The following is a 24,098-nucleotide window of genomic DNA, read 5'->3' on the forward strand; positions in this document are numbered from 1 at the left end:
TCCCCTGGAGTTGTCCTTACCCCTTAGGTTGCTGAGAAAACGCAGTTTGTCAGGGTTGGTCCTCACGGAATCCATATATCTGTGGCTGTGCACAACGTACTCCTGGCTTTTCCAGCTCTATAACACAACCTTTTGGTAGCTTAATTGGAATGGCACGCAATAAGTAAATTAATTTAGGTTAAATTGTCATTTTTATTATATTAGCTCAGCCTGCCCATGAGCAACTGATGTTTTTCCAGTTACAATAGAACCTCGGTTTACAAGTAACTGGGTTTACGTATGCTTTGCTGGATGAGGAAATATTTTTTTGCAAAATAATGTCTTGCAGGATGAACAAAAATTCTCAGTATGAACATCATGTTTAGAGTTGAATGGCTCACAAAGGGGTGATATTCAACTAGGACATTGTTTTTTTGCTTTCACATGTCAAACAAAGGAAACTAAGGTATCCCAAATAAGTCTGTAGCTATGATAATCACTAATATTTTTAATGATAATGCAATGTCACATTTCCATGAGATTCTTAAAAAACATCAAAAACAAGTGTCATTAGATAGATTTCTAGTCAGAAGCAAATGTAAAGAAAAAAAAGTGAGTCAAAACATGGAAGTGATTCTAAAAAATGAAAAATAAGTGAAGGCAGTAGTGTTAGTCTTACTTTTAGTGAAAATAGCATAAGAGAAAACACCCCCAACATTGAAATTCCTGATGTTCTCATGGAAGGAGATACTCCTTCCAAGCAATAACCCTTCCTCCTCCTCCTACCTCTCATCTCCCTCATTCTAGCCATAACTCTTCTCAAAGATAAAGTGCAGGTTAATTTGTTTTATTTTTAACTTATATTGCATACTAATAATTGTGATTTGTCTTTCAGGTGCATTAGAAACAAAAAAATTACTTAAAATTATAATTATTTTTATATAAATATTCTTGGGATGTGGTACTGATCATCTGACTTTATATCATTTCCTACCGGAAAATTCACTTTGTAATATGAACAAATCACATGATGAACAGAATCTTGGAACAAATTAAATTTGTAAACTGAGGTTCTACTGTATTTACATCTGACTTTATTAGTAGTAAAAGTGCTTTGTAATTGTGTTCATCTAGTTCCTGGGTTTGTCTTTGCAAGAAGACTCTAAAACATTTTATATTGTCTACAGCAACTAGCTATTAGGCTTTGTGAGTAAAGCATAAAAAGGCCCATGTATTATGGTAACAACAATTTGTCTTGCACCTGCTATGCCTGTGCAAGACCAAGAACAACAGCATAGAGAAGGGCTGCCAACACAGGTTCTTTGATCTGCTTTTCTAAGGAAAGCAACTTTAAGGGGTTAACAATCGCAGTTTAATTAAACATACATATATCATTCACTTAATTCAGGGGGAAAATCCAGTACCCTGAACTGCAGAGCAAATACAAATAAAAATTACAAACACAAAATATCAACAGATCAAATAACAGTATTCAACAGACAGGCTTTGCCTAATCAAGACATCATATACATAGTTACCAAAAAGAGAAGTACCAACATCTGGGTTTTCCTCGAATCTGGGGGGCTGTAGGGCTACCCAGAGTCTCCACATCATCACTCTTCCACTGAGTGAGAGCCCCAAATAAAATGCTAACCTCAGAGTTTACATATCCTTCTTAGGGCCTGAAGGCTTCACACCTAATCAGCAAAAGATTGTGGGCCTGGGGTTTAGCACCTAGTAAGACTTAATCAAAGACACTTGATTACTTTAGCATTCTCAAAGAGGAAACAGTAAAAAAAAAAAAGTCAAATATTAATTGCCAATACAATCATGTGGGTTTATTTTACATCCTGCAACTTTGCTTAACTTCTTTACTATTTCAAGCAGTTTTTTTTACTTGATTATCTAAGTATATTATTATATCGTCTGCAAAATGTGATAGTTTTGTTTGCTTATTCTAAATTCTTCAATTTCTTTTTACTCCCTTTTTGCTAAAGTTAATATTTCTATTAACATATTGAATAGAAGAGGTGATTACAGACATCCTTGTTTTATACCTGATCTTACTGGAAATGCTTCTACTTCATCCCCCCAAATTTTCCCTCCCATCTGCCCCTCCCAAACCCCTTGAGAAGGCAAGGACATAATGTTGATTATGCATGTGAAGTTACATAAAACTTATCTCCATATTAGTCTAAATGGACTCTTAATTAGTCACCCTGCCACAAGTTTCTGTCCACTCTATTCTCTGTTGCACAAAACTCCTAAATTGATTTTTCTAAAAAACAAAGATCTGATCCTGATCCTCACTTGACTACCTATTAACTTTAGGATGAATTATTTCAAATTAACTTGTTACTTTAATTTTTTGTATTTTGTAATGAATGAGTTTATTGATATAATAGCACACCTTATAAGTAAATATATGCATGTTGGGGTACATACCCAAATTATTTTTTTTTTTCTGATAGAGAAGCTGGATCAAAAAAGTTTGGGTCTTAAAGGCCGTTCCAACTAAATCACTCTATTATCAATAGCCACAATTATACATTTGTTTATATGATGGTAAACATACATGAAATAAATTATTCCTATACAAATATGGTTAAATAAAACAGTTCCAAGACAATGAGTCTTGTATTCTCAGATAACCCACACAGTATTAGTTATTGTGAATCAGACAATATTTCAGTCCTAAATCAATACACCCAACATAATAGTAACCTGACCAATGTTGTTTCTCTCTTCTGGTATTCAGTTCAATTCAGTTCCAGAAATATTTATTGGTATCCTCCTTTATGCAAGGCTCTGGACAGGGTTTTGTATGTACAAAGACAAAAAGAAACCAGTCTCTGTCTTACAGGAATTTCAGTTCTATTGAAGGAAGTATGTATACAAATAAGCATGGTATAGGAGGGGTATGCTAGACTAAGCTGTACCACCTAGAGAGAAACAATTATTAAATTTTCAGACTGGCCATTTATACCTTGGAAAACTGCAAATCCCACAAATCAGGACTTGATTTATTGTTTAGTTGATTATCTAGACTTCAAGAAACAATAGATGAGCCAGCAACAACACTATTAGGTCTGTGTCCCAAAGAGGTTATAAAAAAGGAAAAAAGGACCTACGTGTACAAAAAATGTTTATAACAGCTCTTTTTGAGATCACAAAGAATCAGAAATTGAGAGAATACCCATGAACTGGAGAACGGCTGAACAATTTGTGGTATATGAATGTAATGGAATCCTATTGTTCTATAAGAAATGATGAGAAGGAGGGCTTCAGAAAAATCTGGAAAGACTTACACGAACTGATGCAAATTCAGTTGAACCAGAAGAACATTGTACACAGTAATAGCTACATTGTGTGATGATTAACTATGATAGACTTAGCTCTACTTAGCAATACAATGATACAAGACAATTCCAAAAGACTCATTAAGGAAAATACTATCCATATCCATAGAAAGGATTATGAGGTCAGAATAGAGATAGAAGCATACTCTTTTCAATTTTTGTGGCTTTTCCCTGTTGTTTGTTTGTTCTTTCATGGCATGAGTAATGTGAAAATATGTTTACATGATTGCACATGGATAAAGTATATCAGACTGCTTGCCATCCTGGGAATGGTGGACAGGAGGGAGGGAAAAAAAAACTGAGACTCGATCTTATTAAAAAAAAAAGAATGTTGAAAACTAACTTTACAGGCAATTGGAAAAACTGAAATACATTCACAAAAAAAATGTGACAAAGTGTCAACAATAAAAGTTAAAACATGTAATATTTTCATTTCTAAGAGACAGTTAAATATTTACCAGCAGGCCACTGAATATAAGGGAAATTGAGGAAGAAGAGGCACTAAAAAATGCAAAGGAAGAAGATCTTGGAGGGATGCATAGAGACAATGTACCTTAGCTGAGTTTTAAAGAAAGAAATATTTTCTAAGAAGCAGAGATACAAAAAGAGATTTTTTTCAGGCATAGGAGACAGCTTGCTATAATGCAAGGAGATAAGAAATAGAATGCCGAGGCTGGGTAGAGCCTGGAAACCAGAAAACCAATAGGGTATTACAGAAGTCCAGGTAAGACATAACAATGATCTTAAATCATTATTTAAAAAGCAGGTGGGTGAGTTCAGAAAAGAAGAGAGATACAAAAGATATTTGTGGATCTAAAACTGGCAAGATTTTGACAACCAATTGGATATACTGAGAAAGAAGACTCAAAGATGACTGTGAAATTGATAACCTGAGTACCTGTGAGGATGTAGGTTTCAAAAGTAAAGGGAGGCATTTGGAAGAGGGAAAGGTTTGAGAAAAGTTGATTTCCATTAATAAATTACATCAAGATCCCACTGCAATCAATTCAATTTTTTTAAATGTATGTGACCGAAAGCAGAAAGATAGGAAACACTTTTTTAAAGGAAGTGTTTCTGATTAAGGTCTCATTTCTAAAATATATAGAGAACTGAGTGTTTCCACAATCCGGCTAGAAGCTGTTGTGGGTAAGAGCCCAACAACAAGAATGCTACAAGCATGCTGCAAAAGCACAGGTTCTTTTGATCTGCTTAACTAAGGAAAACTACATGAAGGGGTTGACAAGCTTACTTTAATTCAGCATACAAATATCATTCACTTGGTTCAGGGGGAAAAGCCAGCTCTCTACCAATATGGAAAGAGACCCATATCAGTCGGCTTTGGGTCAGGCATTACACTAGAGAGAAAGACTCAGGAGCAGGATTTGAGCCTGGATTATTTCATTCTCAAAGCATTGTTCATTCAATAGTACCAATCCAGCTGTAGTGAAGTGTTGGGAAAAAAATAAATAAAATCAATAAAACATTTTAAATATAAAAAGTGTATTTCAATTGCCACTTTTTATAGATGAAGTATTTACCATGGTGCCTGGTACATAGTAGGTATTTAACAAATTCATGTTCCATACTCCTTGCAGTATCATCTCCTTCTTGTTTTATTCTCAAAACATGACATTGAGCTATCAATGTAAAACTAATTGAATGAACTATTCTTCCCTTTTAGCATCCTTAAAATTCTGATGATTTGCAACCATTCCTGTTCCAATTTTTTTTTTTATTTTTAGTTTACAACAATCTGTCAGATAAGTTTTTGAGCTCCAAATATTCTACCCCTCCCTCTTTTTCTCCCTCCCCCTAAAAAATCAGGCAATCTTATATAGGTTATACATATACCTAAAGATAAAACTTATTTTCACAATGTCAAGTTATAAAGAAGAATTATAGTCAATGGAATAAACAATGAGAAAGAAGATACAAAATAAAAAAAAAAGAAAAAAAGAGAGCAAATAGTTTGCTTAAATCTGCATTCAGATTCCATAATTCTTTCTCTAGGCTTCTAGATTTATGGACTATGCAAAGTGGCCTGGAGGAATTACAAGTGACTGTACAGGATGAATATGCAAACTGGAGTTTATGGCAAAGAAGACAAAGCTGAAATGTGCTTTCAGGATTTTGGTCAAGGAAACTGCCCGTCATCTGGCATCCAATATACCCCTTTGTAAAAGCAGTTGTTAGATGCATATTGAACTTTGGTAGAGACTGAACAACTGACTCTGGACCATGAAATGATACTAAGGCCTAGAATCCCGATTATGACCTGGGTAATGAGTACTCCAGTATCTCACAGAATTGGACATATGCAAGAGGCTAACATAATTAAATGGAAATGATACATTCAAAATAGATCTAAAATAGGCAAAAGTAGAGTTTGTGCTCTACATGAATGTATAGCAAGCATAGATACTGAAGGAAATGATACACCCCCTTAACCCAAGCAACAGTTGGTAAAGTCCTTGCTAAAAATGAAATGAGGGATATGATGGATTAAGTGAAGAACAAAAGAAACATGCATGGTTTACTGATGTGACAGAAAAAAATATTTCAGCCACAAAAGATACTGGAAAGTGGTAGCCTATAATCCATTTACTAAATGAACTTTGGAAAGGATTGGGACAGGTGGAAGTAACTGAACTTATGGCAATACATCAAGTTATCAAAACAGAACACAAAGTACGGTGACATGTTTACTGATTCATGGGCGGTAGCTAATGGTTTAGCTACCTGGATGCCCATGTGGAAAATTCAAAATTGTAAAATTTGTCTCAAACAAGTCTTGGGCAAAGAGTTATGGGAAGATATATTGGACATGTATTTAGTTACTAATTTGTCAGTTTTTCATGTAGATGCTCATGTGGCTCTCACCATGCCAGAATGTGAGTATAATGTACATGCTGATCGAATAACAAAGATTGCTACTTAACATATTGTCCCTACCCTGACACCAACTGGTGATGTGGTACTAGCAAAATTGGTCCATCAAATGGCTGGACATTTAGGGGTCCAGGCCACACACCAGTGGGCATAAGTTATTAGCATCTAGTGTCTTGAGATACAAGTATCTCTCAGTCATTGTTAAAACAAGTAACAGAGGAATGTTATATATATATATATATATATATATATATATATATATATATATATATATACACACACACACACACACACATATATACACATATATATGTATATAGATATATGTATGTATGATATATATATATATCAATGTATGATATATATATATATATATATATATATATATATATATATATATATATATATATATATATATATATATATATATATCAATTGGAAAAGGAACAAACTGTTCCTCAGGTAGTAACTGGAGCAATAGCAAGGTGAAAAGTTCTAGCCCAAATTAGGCAGATAGATTATATTGGACCCCTACCCCAAGATAAAAGATACAAATTTATATGTATTGGTGTTGACAGGTATTCAGGCATATCAGTGGCTTGCCCTTGTAAGAATGAAAACCAGAAAAACATCTGTAAAACTCTAGATATCACAAGTCTATATTATGGAACCCCAATGCAGATTCAAAGTGACAACAGGTCATCTTTCAAAGATAATTAAATGAAGGGATATTGTATATTAAACAATATGGAATGGATATATCATATTCCATATTATTCACAAGCATCTGGGTTAAATGAAAAAAAAAAGAGTGGTTTACTGAAAGAACAGGTGAGTAAGTTATGTTCCAATTATTTGTATCAATGTTGGAAGGATAATTTGTTCACTGCTTTACGTAATTTGAATAATAGACCATTGGAAGAAAGTACACTGCTAGCCAGAATGATGCCCCTAAATCTGCAAATGAGAAAACAACAAACATATAAGATCCCAAATATTGAGTATTGGACTCTGAGGGAAGATGTCCCAGCACTGTATCCAGGAACACTTGGTTTGGCAGGATGTAATTTACATTGTTTAGGGGCCTTTTATTTGGATAGAAAAGAAATAAGAAAAATCTCTACTGGAATATGTATAAGAATCCCTAAGAATCACTGTAGGTGGATATTACCAAAATCAGGATTAACAGCTCAAGAAATACATGTATTGACTGGAGTAACAGGGTCTAATTATCAAGAGGAAATTATTGTGACATTGCAAAATTTAGGTGAAGAACCTATACAGTTTTGCAAAAATTATAGAATAGTTAAAGTGATAATTATTCCTTGTGAAAATATACCTTTGCTAAAACTGACCCTCCTTCAGAAATAACTATGAGAGGAACTGAAGGGGTCAGTTCTAGTGATAGAATAAAATTGGGAGCTAAAGTATGGGTAAAATGGAAGAAAGACCATGTTCCAAAGGCTGCAGAAGTTATAGCACACAGGACAGGTAATACTGCAACTGTTGTTTACATGAAAGAAGATCATTACCAAATTGTACCTTTAACTCTGGTTCAACTTCATAGGTATTTTTGTGTTTTAAGCTTCTTCTTTTTAAATAGTAATGTACTTTCTTCTCCAGTTCCATATCAAGAAAATTTTTAGCATTCATTTTTACAAGATTTTGAGGTACAGATTTTTGTCCCTCCTTGCCTTGCCTTTTCCCCCTCTTCCAAAAGTGGTAGGCAATTTGATACAGGATATATACACTACCAAGTAAAACATATTTACAGTTGTGTAAGAAGAAACAGATGAAGAGGAAAAAAACATGGAAAAGAATAAAGGAAGGGAGAAAAAGTATGCTTTGATCCTCATGTGGTGTCCAACATTTCTTTATCTGAATGTGAAAAACAATTTCTTTTCCTGAGACCTTTTTCTTGTCTTGGATCATTATGTTGCTGAGAAGAACTGAGTAATTCATAGATGATCATCCCTAAATGTTGCTGATAATCAGTAAAATGTTTTCTTGGTACATCTGATTTCACTTTGCATCAACTTGTACAAGTCTTTCCAATTTTTTCTGACATCTGGCTTTTCATCACAACAGAGTGATTTCTTATTGCACAATAGTATTACATTACATTCATATACCACATCTTGTTCAGTCATTTTCCAATTGATGGGCATCCCCTCAATTTCTAATATTTAGGCACTACAAAAAGGATGGTGCAACTGTTTTTTGCAAAAGTAAGTAATTTTTTTTTCCTTTTTTAATAATCTCTTTGTTGTGCGGAGCTATTTGCAGTATTGCTGGATAAGAGTATGCACAGTTTGGTTGCGCTTTGGCATGGTTCCAAATAACTCTTCACAATGGTTGGATTAGTTATCACAACTCCATCAAAAGTGAATTAGTGTCTCAGTTTTCCCTCATCCTCTCAAACATTTATCATTTTCCATTTTTGTCAAATTGGTTGATCTGATAGGTGTTAGTTGTTTTAATTTTCATTCCTTTAATCAAAAGTGATGTATATCCTTCATATGCCCATAGATAGCTTTGGTTCCTTCATCGAAAAGCTGTGTCTTGATATCCTTAGAGAATTTATCAATTGGGGAATGGCTTGTATTCTCATGAATGTGACTCAGTTTTCTATTTAGTTGAGAAATGAGGCCTTTTTCAGAGCTGCTTGCTGCAAAGATTGTTTTCCAGCTTTCTGCTGTACTTATAATCTTGGTCACATTGATTTTGTTTGTATAAAAAGCTTTTTAATATAATATAATCAAAATTAACTATATTACATTTTGTGATGCTTTCTATCTCATTTGGTTGTGAATTCTTCCCCACGAATAGATCTGACAAGTTGACAATTCCTTCCTCTGCTAACATGATTATGGTGCCACCCACTATGTCTAAATCTTGCCAAAGGTCTGTCATATGAAAATTTTCTAATATCTATTTATGTCATTACTTTCTTTTGTGTTAATTTTTGGTTGGATTTATCAGTTCTGAGAGGGGACAGTTCAGGTTGTTCTCTAGCACAGTTTTGTTCTCTATTTCTTCCTGTAACTCACTTTTTAACTTTTTCTCTAGATCTAGATCCTATAGCACTTGGGGCATATATTTTTAGTATTGATATTGCTTCTTTGGCTATGGTACTTCTTTTTTAGCAAGATACTCTTTCCTATATCTTAGTTATTAGATAAAAGTTAAAAGTTATCTCTTTTAATTTGGGTCAATTTTTGTGAGATCAGGATTGAGACACCTGCTTTTTTTTTAACTTCAGCAGAAGCATAATAGATTCTGCTCCAGGCCCTTACCTTTAGTCTGTGTGTGCCCATCTGCTTCAAGTATGTTTCTTGCAAAGAACGTAGTGTAGGATTCTAGGTTTTGATCCACTTTGCTATCTGCTTCCATTTTATGCAAGGGTCCATCGCATTCACATTACAGTTATGACTACTAACCATGTAATTTCATCCATCCTATTCTTCTTCCTCTCTGATCTCTCTCTTTTTCACCCTTTCTCTTATCAACAGTGTTTTGCTTTTGTCTACTACTACCTCTCTTGATCAGCACAATGAGCAAAAAGCAAAACCAAACAATGACCATAGATTCTTTCTATGGGAACAGGGAAGATTAAAACACAAATTCAGAAGAAGACAACATTGTCAATATATTTACATATGAAACCACAAGTGGGAACACAAATTAATGTCAACACCAAAAATTCTTCTTGAAAGAGCTCAAGAAATATTTAAAAAGTCAAAGAAGAGAGGCAGAAAAAATTGTGGGAAAAATGAGAAGTATGCAAGAGTCAACAACCTGGAAAAAAAGGACAAAAATCCACTGAAGAAAACAACTCCTTAAAAAGGAGAATTGCCCAAATGGAAGAAGAAATCCAAAATGCATTGGAAACAAGAACTCCTTAAAAACCAGAATTAAGAATGTGGAATCTAATTACTCTACGAGACATCAAGAATTGATGAAAAAAAGCAACTAACTTGCAAAATAGATTCAGGAGAGAAAATTTAAAATTTGTTTTCTACCTCAAAGTCATGATCAAAAAAGAGTCTCAACAACATATTTCAAGAATTTTTCAAGGAAAAGTACCTGATATCCTAAAACCAGAGAATAAAATAGTCATTTAAAGAATCCACTGCTCACTTCCTGAAAGAGATCCCAAAATGGAAACTCCAAGGAATATTGTAGCCCAATTCCAGAATTATCAGGTCAAAAAGAAAATACTGCAAGCTGCCAGAAAAAAAATAACCAACAATTTAAATATTCCAGAATCATAATCAGAATTTTTCAGGACTTAGTACCTTTTACATTAAAGGATAACAGTCAGGATTATGCAGGACCTAGCAGCTTCTATATTAAAGTATTGGAAAGCTCAGAATATGATATTCCAGAAGGCAAAGGAGTTTGGATTATATCAAAGAGTCAGCTGCCTAGCAAAATTGAGCTTAATCTTTCAAGGGAGGAGATGAATATTCTTTTTCTAATTTGATTTGATATTATTAGTTTTCAGCACTGATTTCAACAAGATTTTGAGTTACAAATTTTCTTCCCATTTCTACCGTTCTCCCCACTCCAAAATGACATATGTTCTGATTGCCCTGTTGCCCAGGAAACCCTCCCTTCTATCACTCCTGTTCCACTCCCCCCATCCTTTTTCCCCTTACTTTCTGGTAGGGCAAGATAGATTTCTGTGCCCCATTGCCTGTGTATCTCATTTTCCCATTGCATGCAAAAACAATCTTTATCTGAGCATCTGCTTTTAAAAATTTGAGTTCCAAATTCTCTCCCCTCTCCTTCCCCTACCCACTCTCCTTAAGACGGCAAGAAATTCAACACAGGTCATACATCTATCATTATGCAAAACACCCCCATAAATATTCATGTTGTGATAGACTAAATATATTTCCCTCCCTCCTATCCTGTCCCCCTTTATTCAAATTTCTCCCTTGACCCTGTCCCTTTTCAGAAGTGTTTGCTTTTGTTTACTTCTTCACCCTATCCACCTTCCCTTCTATTGTCCTCCTTTTTATCCCCTTCCCCCTACTTTCATGTGGGGTAAGATATCCAATTGAGGGTATATGGTATGCCCTCCTCAAGTCAAATCTGATGAGACCAAGATTCCCTCATTCCCCATCACCTGCCCCCTCTTCCCTTCCAATGAACTGCTTTTTCTGGCCACTTTTATGTGAGATACTTTACCCCATTCTATCTCTCCCTTTCTCAATATATTCCTCTCTTGTCCCTTAATTTGATTTTTTTTGATAGGATCCTTTCATATTCAACTCCTCCTGTGCCCTCTGTCTACATATATATATATATATATATATATATTTTCCCTTCAGCTACCCTAATACTGAGGTCTCATGAATTACACACATGATCTTTCCATGTAGGAATGTAAACTAAACAGTTCAACTTCAGTAAGTCCCTTGTGATTTCTCTTTTTTATTTACCTTGTCATGCTTCTCTTGATTCTTGCGATTGAAGGTTAAATTTTCTATTCAGCTTTGGTCTTTTCACTGAGAAAGCTTGAAAATCCTCTATTTTATTGAAAATCCATATTTTGTCCTGGAGCATTTGTACTGGCAATCAAAATGGGCTCTAAGTAATTAATTCAACCAAGAGCCCTTGAAGAATTTGGCCTTTATTTCCTTGATTAAATTAGGAGTCCTTAATGATCTCCTTGCTTCAAGGGAAAGTGTAGTTTACATGGGATTGAGTGACATGTTTGCAACAGCGTGGGGTTTTAGACCAGTTGGGTTTAGGTCGCATTTTTGTGACAACTTTAGGTCATGTGGGTGAGTTGCATGTGTGACTCACCCTTGACCCTGAAAAAGATATAAAACCAGAGGTTCGCTTTCTCTTTTTCAAACTCTGACCTGCAGCCCTTGTGATGCATGACTCTGAGCCAGCCATTATTGAGCTTCCAGCTGAACTCAGATGTTGGTAACTATGAACTGTATTTGATCTGCTTATAAATGTATGTTTTCAATTTGTTTGTATTTTCTCAGAAGTTCAGGGTGCTGGCTTTTTCCCCTGAACTAAGTGAATGATATTTGTATGTAGGATTAAATTGAGATTGTTAACCCCTTAATGTTGCTTTCCTTAGTAAAGCAGATCAAAGGAACCTGGGCTAGCAACATTCTGTGAGCTGGTTTTTGTTGGTTTTACACCCCCACAGCAGCTGCTAGCCAGACTGTTGCAACAGCATCATACTCAGTGTTGCTGGGTAGGTGACCTCCAGAATATCATATTCCAAGCCCTTCAGTCCCTTAATGTGGAAGCTGCTAGATCTTGTGTTTCCACACTACTCAAATTGTTTCTTTCTGGATGCTTCCAGTATTTTCTCCTTGATCTGAGAGCTCTGGAATTTGGTGACAATATTCCTAATTTTCTTTTTGGGATCTTTTTCAGGAGGTGATCAGTGGATTTTTTCAATTTCTATTTTACCATCTGGCTCTAGAATATCAAGGCAATTCTCCTTGATAATTTCTTGAAAGATGATATCTAGGCTTTTTTTGATCATGGCTTTCAGGTAATCCAATAATTTTTAAATTATCTCACCTGGATCTATTTTCCAAGTCAGTGGTTTTTCTAATGATATATTTCACATTGTCATACATTTTTTTTTCATTCCTTTAGTTCTGTTTTATAAAATCTTGATTTCTTATAAAGTCACTAGCTTCCACTTGTTCCAATCTAATTTTTAAGGTAGTATTTTCTTCAATAGTCTTCTGGACCTCCTTTTCCATTTGGCTAATTCTGCCTTTCAAGGCATTCTTCTCCTCATTGGCTTCTTGGAGCTCTTTTGCCATTTGAATTAGTCTATTTTTAAAGGTGTAATTTTCTTCAATTTTTTTTTTGTGTCTCCTTTAGGAAGTCATTTACTTGTTTTTCATGATTTTCTCACATAACTCTCATTTCTTTTCCCAATTTTTCCTCTACTTCTCTTACTTGCATCTCCAAGTCTTTTTTGAGCTCTTCCATGGCCTGAGACCAATTCATATTTTTCTTGGAGGCTTTTGATGTAGGCTCTTTGACTTTGTTGACTTCTTCTGCCTGTTTTGGCCTTTTTTGTCACCAGAAAAATTCCAAAGTCTGATTCTGCATCTAGGTTCATTTTCTCTGCCTGTTCATGTTCCCAGCCAACTAATGGACCCTTGAGCTTTTTGTCAGGGTACAACTGCTTGTAGAGTATAGAGTACCTTGTCCCAAGCTTGAGAGGCTGCACTGCTATTTTCAGAGTTAGTTCTATACAGCAAGCTCTGCCACACCAGCGCTCTTCCCCCCCAAGAACCACCAACTAGGACCGCCACTCAGATCCAAGCAGTCTCTCTACTCCAGCTCTGATCCACTGCTTAATTCCTCTCCCCTGGTGGGCCAGGGGCCAAAAGCCAAAAGCCAGGGGCCACTGGGAGCAGCCCCAGAGCTGTACCACTTGAGTGCCCCTGGGACTGGGGCTGACTGTGGACTCCTTTCACTCTGTTCTAGCTGTTCTGCCCACTAACCTTCTCTGTTGTCTTTAGCCTTTGTGGGTTGAGAAGTGTGGTAACTGCCACAGCTCAATGATTCAGGGACCTGCAACCTGTAGTGCCAGGCTCCTGGTCTGGTTGATCCTGGCATTGCCCATGCTGTGCTGTGCTCTGCTTCTCTCCCAGCTCCATGTGATAGACCCTTCCCAGTGACCATCCAGGCTTTCCTGGTCTGAAGCCCTGCTTCCCTCTGTTATTTTGTGGGTTCTGCAGTTCTAGAATTTGTTCAGAGCTATTTTTATAGGTGTTTGGAGGGACCTGGTGGAGAGCTCACATAATTCCATGCTTTCCATCCACCATCTTGGCTTTGCCACCCCAGGTGATGAATATTCAATGAAAGAGGAGTCTTCCAAACTTTCGTGAGGAAAAAGCCAGAGCTGAAGAGGAAGATCCATCTTCAAATGCAAGATTTAAGTGAAGCATAAAAAGCTAAATAGAAAGGATAAAGAAACCATGTAATTCAATAAAATTAAACCGTTTGCATCCCTCCTTGGGAAAATGATAATTGTAACTCTTAATGATTGGATCTTTACTACGACCGTTATAAATGGTATACATAGAAAGAGGGTGGGGTTATAAGTTGACTTTGATGTGATGATTTAAAAAAATAATTAATTAAGGGGTCAAAAAAAAAAGACTGTACTGGGAGGAGAGGAAAGGAGGAGGCAGAAAAAGGTAAATTCCACTGCATGAAGAGGAACAAAGACCTATTACAGTAAAGGGGAAGAAGTCCTGAGGGACTTATTAAAGTTGAACTATTTACATTCCTACATAGGATGATGATATTTGTATTTCTCAGTATTAGGGATGTATGTGTATGTGTATCTGTGTATGCATACACACATATGTATATGTTTGTATGTGTGCATGTGTGTGTGCATATATGTCCATATATGTCCACAGAGGACACAGGGTGAGGTGAATATGAAGGAATGATATCTAAAAAATAAAATTAAGTGTTGAGAGGAATGTACTGTGAAAAAGAGAGGTAGAAGGTAGTAAATCGTCTCACATAAAAAGGCAAGAAAGAGCTTTTGTAATGGAGGGGAAGTGGAGGAAGGTGAGAGGGAATAAGTCAGACTTATTTTCATTAGATTTGGCTTAAGGATGCAATAACATACAAACCAAATTAGGTATTGAGATCTATCTTACACTACAGGAAGTGGGGGTGGGGGGAAGAGGACAATAGAGGGGAGATAATAGAAGGGAAGGCAGATTAGGGGAAGGGCAAACACTTTGGAGGGACAGGTGAAAGGAGAGAATAGAATAAATGGAGGGTGGGACAGGATAGAGGGTAATATAGTTAGTCTTTCACAACATGACTGTTATGGAAGTGTTTTGAATGACTGCGCATATATGACCTATATCGAATTGCTTGCCTTCTCAATGAGAGTGGGTGAGGAGAGAGAAAGGGAGAGAATGCGGAAGCCAAGGCTTTAAAAATGGATGTTGAATATTGTTTTTACATGCAACTGGGAAATGCAGGCAATGTGTTATACAAATCCATCTTGCCCTATAGGAAAATAGAAGGCAAGAGGCTAAGAAAAGATGGTTGGAGATAATAGAAGGAAAGGCAAATTGGAGGAAGCGGCAATCAAAATGCATACTGTCCTGGGGTTGGGGGGAAGGGAGAGATGGGGAGAAAACTTAGAATTCAGAATCTTGTAGAAGTGAATGTTGAAAACTGAAAATAAATGAATAAATTTTAAACAAGATCATAAAAAGTGGGATAAGGACACATACGTACAAAAAATCATTTATTGAACCTCTTTTTATGGTGGCCAAGAATTGGAAATTAAGAAGATACTCATCAATTGGGGTTTGGCTGAACAAGTTGTGGTATATGAACATAATAAAATACCATTGTTCCTTAAGAAATGACAAAGAGGCAGACTTCAGAAAAAACTAGAAAAACTTACATAAACTGATGCTGAGTGAAGACAGCAGAACCAGGAGACTATTGAACACAGTAACAGCAATACTGTGTGATGACTAACTTGAATAATCTTAGCTCTTGTCAGCAATGCAAGGATGTGAGAGAACTCCAAAAGACCCCACACCCACAAAAAGAACTATGGATTCTGAATTCAGATCGAAGCAACTGTTTTCTCTCCTCTTTTTGTTTGTTTCTTCTTTCTCATGGTTCCTCCCATTTCTAATTCTTTTTTACAATACAGCTAGTGTGAAAATATGTTTAATATGAATGCTAACATAGGACCTATATCAGATTGCATGCCTTCAGGATGGGGAGGGGTGCAAATTTAGAAATCAAACTCTTATAGAAGTGAATGTTGAAAACTAAACATAAATCAATAGTTAAAAAATCTTATTTTCTTCTTTTGGTGTTCTCTTGGTCTTCTTTCACATAATTGGCTATTAAGCAGAAGAATTAAAAGAACTGTCCAGTTGTTCATCTATTCACAAATTTCACTTCAAACAGAAGCACCGTGTACCATTGTCAAAAGCTGGTAGTAGAATAGCATACTCGACCTCCAAAAACTAGCCATTCAACCTCATGCAGTAGTGCTGCAAGTTGGGCAGAGGAAGTTAGAACTAAATATTGAATGCAGCAGCCAGTTACCATGGCTATCCAAAGGCATGCATGCTTCCTGTCTTGAAATGTTCTCTTCTTTTGCCCATGTGAGACAAACTTTTCTTTTTGGAGATTTTATTATTTAATATTTTTAGTTTTCGACATTGATTTCCACAAGATTTTGATTTACAAGTGTTCTTCCCTATTCTACCCTCCACCCACCCCAAGATGGCATATATTCTGACTGCCCCTTTCCCCAGTCTGCCCTCCCTTCTATCATCATACTTCCCACCCCATCCCCTTTCCCCTTACTTTCTTGTAGGGCAAGATAGATTTCTATAGCCCATTGCCTGTAAATCTGATTTCCCAGTCGCATGTAAAAACAACTTTTTTGAGTACTCATTTTTAGAACTTTGAGTTCCATGCTCTCTTCCTTCTTCCCTCCCCACCCACCCTCCTTGAGAAGGCAAACAATTCGACATAGGCCACACATGTATTATTATGGAAACACTTCTATAACAGTCATGTTGTGAAAGGCTACTATATTACCCTCCATCCTATCCTGTCCCCCTTATTCAATTTTCTCCTTTGACTCTGTCCCTTTTCAGAAGTGTTTGCTTTTCATTATCTCCTCCCCTGATATGCTCTCCCCTCTGTAATCCCTGTTCTGTTATTCCCTGCCCTGCTACTGTCCTGTTTGGTAAGATACCCAACCGAGTGTGTGTTATTCCCTTCTTAAGTCAAATCCGATGAGAGCAAGATTCACTCATTCCTTTTCACCTTCCCCCTCTTCCCTTCCAATAGAAGTGCTTTTTCTTGACACTTTTATGTGAGATAATTTACCCCATTACATTTCTCCTTTTCTCCTTCTCCGAATATATTCCTCTTTCACCCCTTAATTTTATTTTATTTTTTTAGATACAATCCCTTCATATTCAACTCACCCTGTGCCCTTTGTGTGTGTGTGTGTGTGTGTGTGTGTGTGTATGTGTGTGTATATATATATTTATATTATCTTCAACTACCCTAATACTGAGAAAGGTTTCATGATTTACAAATATCATCTTTCCTTGTAGGAATTTAAATAAAATGGTTCAACTTTAGTAACTCACTTCTGATTTCTTTTTCCTGTTTACCTCTCTATTCTTCTCTTGATTCTTGTATTTGAAAGTAAAATTTTCTAATTAGTTCTAGTGTTTTCATTGAGAAAACCTGAAAGCCCTCTATTTTATTGAATATCCGTATTTTGCCCAGGAGTATTATATTCAGTTTTGCTGGGTAGGTTATTCTTGGTTTTAATCTTAGCTCCTTTGATCTCTGGGATATCATATTCAAAGCCCTTTGATCTCTTCTTGAACTAGATCAGATGACAGTAAAGCTCAAATACTGCTCTTCTCCCTCCCTTCTTTCCCTCTACTATAATATGTTTTTGTGCCACTTCATTTGGTATAATTTACCCTTTTCTACTACCTCCTTACCGCTCCCCTCATAGCCCTCCCTTTAAATCTCTTACGTATATTGTATATCTTTACATCAGTTAATTTTTACAGGCATTCACAACCTATGTATATCCCTTTCATTTGTCATAATAGCTGTACCATTCACAAGAATGACTTATATATGTATGTGTATATATGTATGTGTATATATGTACATAAGATGACATAATCCCACATAAAGATGTAAACAACCTGCCCTTATTGGTTAATAAGGTTTGTGGGATTTTTTCCCCCTGTTTACCTTTTTATGTCTCTCTTGAGTTTTGTATTTGGAGATCAAATTTTCCATGGAGTTCTGGCCTTTTCATCAGGAAGGTCTGGAATTCCCCTATTTCATTGAATGTCAATCGCCTTGCCTGGAAAGTTATGCTTAGTTTTGCTGGGTAGTTGATCCTTGGTTGTAGTCCCAGCTCCTTTGCCCTTCGGAATATCATATTCGAATTTCTTCTGTCTTTTAATGTGGAAGCTGAGAGATCCTGCGTGATCCTGACTGTAGTTCCATGATATTTGAATTGCTTCTTTTTGGCTGCTTGCAGTATTTTCTCCTTGAGTTTATAGCTCTGAAATTTAGCTATAACATTTCTTGGTGTTTTCAGTTTGGGATCTCTTACAGGGGGTGATCGGTGAATTCTTTCAATGACTATTTTGCCCTCTGGTTCTAGGACCTCTGGGCAGTTGTTTTTGATAATTTCTTCGAAGATACTGTCAAGGCTCCTTTTTTCATCGTGGATTTCCGGTAGACCAATAACTCTCAAATTGTCTCTCCTGGATCTATTTTCCAGGTCAGTTGTTTTGCCAATCAGATATTTCACATTTTTTTCTATTTTTTCATTCTTTACGTTTTGTTTATTACTTCTTGATGCCTCATAGATTCATTAGCTTCCACTTGCTCAAGTCTAATTTTGAATGAGTTAGTGTTTACATTTTGCTTTTGAGTCTCCATTTTCAATTGGTTGATTTCACCTCTCAGGGTGTCCTTTTCTCTCTCTAGATTCTGAATCTCCGTATCCTTTTCGCCAATCTTATTCTTTAGGGACTTGATTTCATCAGTGAATTTTTTTTTCCATTTTTTCCATATTTTCTTTTAGCTCCCTAAATTGGTTTTTAAAATCCTCCTTTAGCTCTTCCAGCAGTGCTTTTCGGCCTGGAGACCAGTTCATATTAGCTTTAGAGGTATCTGATGTATCTACCGTGTCATTGCTATCCTCTTCTATGTTGATATTTTGATCCTGCCTGTCTCCATAAAAAGAATCTATTGTCCTTGGTTTTTTTGTGTTCTTCATGTTGGTTTGCCTTTTGCTGGCTTTACAACGAATTTCTATCTGTGGGTCTCAGGGCTTTCTGTCCCAGCTTTCTTATTCTGGGTGTTATGAGTCTAGAATTATAGCCTTCAGTTTCCTGAGGTGTGGGGGAGGGGTCTGGCTCCCTGGTGTCTCACTCCCTATGGGTGCTCTCCAGCACTTGCTTTTCAGCAATGGTCTCAGCTGTTTGTTGTTTGAGCTGATGTCTGGCACTTCCCCTGGGGGAGCATGGTTACGTCTGGGCTGTTGGCATTGACCCCTGCTGACTCTGCCCCTCTGGGACTAATGAACTTCTGCTGTTTAACCACTGAAGCCCCACTACTTTCTGCTCAGTTCCAGCGTTCTTTTTTTTTCCCCCGAGGGATTCTCTGGGTGGGGAGGGGAGGGATTAGGGCTATTTACCTGGACATTAAGAACTCCCGGAAGTTCAGGAAGCGGCGTTCAATATGTTTGGGATGCAAACTTCTGGAGACAGTGTGTCATGGGGGGCGTTGCGCTGCCTCTCGTCACTTCCACAGACTGCCGTCCTGTGTTGGGAGGCCTGGGGATCTCCTCCGGTTTCAGGCGCCCAGCTTTCTCCCAGCCAGTCTCCCATGTGGATTTCCCGGCCAGCCACTTCCGCCTTGGTCTGGAGCAGCTCTGCACCGAGCACTCTCCGAGCCTACAGATTCGTGCCTCCGGCCTTTCAGATTCTCCCGGCTCGGAAATTTGCCCCACGCAGACTGCTTGCGGTTTCTGACTCTCTCAGATCTTCTCAAATTCACTTTTTTTATAGGAATCTGACAGACCTTGTGAGAGAGCTCCGGTAAGATGCTGCCTTCATGCGGCCATCTTGGCTCTGCCCTAGCCCTTTGATCTCTTAATGAAGCTGCTAGATCTTGTATTGTTCTGATTGGGTTTCCACACTACTCAAATCATTTCTTTCTGGCTGTTTGTAATATTTTCTGCTTGACATGAGATCTCTGGAATTTGGCTACAATATTCCTAGGAATTTCATTTTTGGGATCTTTTCAATAGGTGATTAGTAGATTTTTTCAATTACTATTTTCCCTTCTGGTTCTAGAATATCATAGCAGTTTTCTTTGATAAGTTCTTTAAATATGATGTCTAGGCTCTTTTTTTGATCATGGCTTTCAGGTAGTCTAATAATTTTTAAATTATCTCTCCTGGATCTATTTTCCAGGTCGATGGTTTTTCCAAAGAGGTATTTCACCTTGCTTCCATTTTTTTAATTCTTTTGGTTCTGTTTTATAACTTCTTGATTTCTCATAAAGTCACTAGCTTCCACTTGCTCCAATATAATTTAAAGGTAGTATTTTCTTCAGTGGTCTTTTGGACCTCCTTTTACGTTTGAATAATTCTGCCTTTTAAGGCATTCTTCTCTTCATTGTCTTTTTGGAACTCTTTTGCCATTTGGGTTAGTTTTAAGGTGTTATTTTCTTCAGTATTTTTTTTGGATCTCCTTTAGTAAGTCATTTACTTGTTTTTCATGATTTTCTTGCATCACTCTCATTTCCCTTCCCAATTTTTCCTCTACTTCTTTTATTTGATTTTCCAAGTCCTGTTTGAGCTCTTCCATGTATGGAGATCAATTCATATTTTTCTTGGAGGCTTTTGATTTTGGATATTTGACTTAATTGTCTTCTTCTAGCTGTATGTTTTGATCTTCTTTGTGACCAAAAAAGCTTCTATAGTCTCAGCCTGAGTCCTTTTATGCTGCTTGTCCACATTCTCAGTCAACTACTTGACCCTTGAGGTTTTGGTCAGGGTATGACTGCTTTCAGAGTGGATAGTCTTTTGTCCTGAACTTCAGGGGCCTTGCACTGCGGTTTTCATAGCGACTTCTATTTTGAGGTTGTATGATAGTCCTCTCCTGGCCTATGCTCTGGTTTGTGAGTGCAAGCACTCCTTTCTGCTACATAACTAGTAGGAGACTCCCTCTCCACAGTCACCCCAAGCTCTGCTGCACCAGTGCTCCTCCCCCACCAAGAACCACCAACCAGGACAGCCACCCAGATCGAAGAAGGACAAAGCAAGAGAACCCTGCCTCTGTGCCAGCAAAGTGCTCCCTGCATTTCTGCTCTGATCTCCTGCTTGATTTCTCCTACCATGTGGGTCTGGGGCCCGAAGTAGCTGCTTCTGGGGCTCTGGAAGCAACTGTAGGAACTTCCTGCTGCTCCCACTGCACCACCTCCACCATTCCTGGGGCTGGGGCTGTACCACACACTTCTTTCACCCAGAGCCAGCAGTTTTCCCACTGATCTCCTCTGTGGTGTTTGGCTTTGTGGGTTGAGAAGTCTTGTGACTGCTACAGCTCAATGATTCATGGCCCTGAGGCACTGGCCCCATCTCCTCTGCCCTGGTCTGTCTTGGCACAGCCCATGTTGGGCTGCACCCTGTTTCCATTACAATGCAATAGACCCATCCCAGCCACAGCCCAGGCTATCCTGGGCTGGAGACCTGCTTCCCTCTGTTATTTTGTGGGTTCTGCAGCTCTAGAATTTGTTCAGAGACATATTTTACAGGGGTTTGGAGGTATTTGAGGAAGAGGTTAAGCAAATCCCTGATTTCCAGATGCCATCTTGGCTGCATCCCGAGACAGACATTTCTGGCTCATCTTCCAAGTTTCTTGGTCTAGAAGATTGTTTCACCCCACCTTTTTACTGGTTCTGCTGTTTCAGGTTTTGTTTTGGGGGTGCTATTTTATGATTGTTTTGGAGGTGAATATTGGAGAGTTACAGTGATTTATTTCTTACTCTGCCATCTTGGCTCCTGGAAGTCTGGACTGTGTTTTAAATTTCCTCAGGGCAGGGACTGTATTTCTTTTTTGTTTCTGTCTCTATCCTAGCACTTAGCATGATAAAAGGAATGCCCTGCCTCTAACTAGGGTGTTTATTGACCTTAACTCTGTGCGTGATGTGAATCCAATGTATTTTAAATGTTAGTTGGCATTATCATTGCTGGATATTTTGAAACTATTTAATCATCTTGTCCTGAGATTCTTTAATTTACCTTATAATTTGGATTTGTCTATAAAATTGTTTCACTGTGTCTCTTTGTGGCTTCTTCCTCTCTAGAATTTGTTCAGAGCCATTATTTACAGATATTTGCAGTGGTTGAGGGAGAGCTCAGGCTAGATCCTACCTTTTATCTGCCATCATGGCTCCAGCTCTCCACTGATATTTTTGAGGGAGATATAGAAGAAATGAGTCTCACTTTGACTTCACGTTCCAAAGTTATATCTGAAAGAACTTTCATTTTTTTTGTTGTTTTATTTTCAGAGCAAAATATAATGTTTGCTTTAAATGAGGAAAGACCCAATTCAGTATTTAAAATAACAGAAAAGCTAAATTTGCCATTTTTCTCATCCAGTTACTGTGTTCATTTTAATTATAAGATCAGATAACCTAGCAATGGTATTGACAAATTGTTAGCTAACCTGAAAACAGGCAGTTTGACTGACAAGTTTCCCCCTCTAAAGCTAATTTGGACAGAATCTGATGTATTATCAGTTTGAAGGAAATGAGTATTTCATCTGAATATTGTGTTTAAGCCCTTGAGATTGTTAAAGACATTTTAAAGAATCATAAAACATGTATTTGTATTTTTTAAATGTAGCCAAATGATCATAGTTTTAAAAAAGCAGAAATTTATGCAATTTTCTGGAAGATGACCGTTGGTGTTCAAAATATCTTTCCAGAAAATGTTAATCTAAGGATCTTCAAGACTCAGAAGGCTCCTAGGTTCATTGATATAGAGCTGTAAGGGATTTCAACCACATTTCATTTTAAAGATATGGAAAATGATATTAAGAAGGTTGAGTGATTTGACCCTTGTCATTAATGTAAGTAACCATAAGAAGAGGGATACTATAAAACCTTCCAAATAATGGAATTTTAGAGCTCGAAGGATTGCTTCTGTATTGATCCTTCCATTTTAAGGTGAAGAAAAGGAATCCCCCAAATTTAAAAATACTTGTTCAAGGTTACATACCTGTAGGTCTCCTGTTTACTATCAAGAGTTTTCTTTTTATCATATAATGTTGCCTCTCATTTTTTAAATTAAATTTATTTATTTTTAGTTTTCAACATTCACTTCCATAAGATTTTGAGTTCCAGATTTTCTCCCCATCTTTCCCGTTCCCAGACCCCAAGATGGTATGTAATTTGATATAGGCTATAACATAGATTAATATTAAACCTATTTTCACTTTAGTCATATTGTAAAGAAGAATGAGAACCAGTGGGCAAAAACATAAGAAAGAAGAAATAAAAGTCAGAGAGAGACAGACAGATGGGGGGGTAAGGAGAGAGAGAGACAGAGAGAGAGAGAGAGAGAGAGAGAGAGAGGAGAGAGAGAGAGAGACAGAGACAGAGAGAGAGAGACAGAGAGAGACAGAGAGAGAGACAGACAGACAGAGACAGACAGACAGACAGAGACAGACAGAGAGACAGACAGAGGCAGATACAGAGAGAGAGACAGAGAGAAAATAATATATTTCAGTCAGCATTCAGACTGTATAGTTGTTTTTTTTATTTTTTCTGGATGTAGACAGCATTTTCCAGTATGAGTCTTTTGGAGTTGTCTTAGATCCTTGCATTGCTAAGAAGAGATAAGCCTATCAAAGTTAGTCATCACAGAGTGTGGCTGTTACCATGTACAATGTTTTCTTGGTTCTACTCATTTCACTCAGCATCAGTTCATGTAAGACTTTCCAGGTTTTTCTTAATTCTTCCTGCTTATCATTTCTTATAGCACAATAATATTCCATTACATTCATATACCACAATTTGTTCAGCCATTCCCCAACTGATGGGCATGTCCTCAATTTCCAATTCTTTGCCAACACAAAAAAGAGCAAGCTTTCCTCTCATTTTTAAATATGCTCAAAAATTCATATAGTTTCATATGGGTTTCTTAATTTCTAGAAGTTTTGCTTTGTTTTTATTGGAAACATTCATGGCTCTTGATTTACAGAAGCACCTTCCCAATTTTGGTCTTTCTCTTAC

The sequence above is a fragment of the Trichosurus vulpecula genome, chromosome 9, assembly GCF_011100635.1.
Source record: "Trichosurus vulpecula isolate mTriVul1 chromosome 9, mTriVul1.pri, whole genome shotgun sequence".
NCBI classification, from domain to species: Eukaryota; Metazoa; Chordata; class Mammalia; order Diprotodontia; family Phalangeridae; genus Trichosurus; species Trichosurus vulpecula.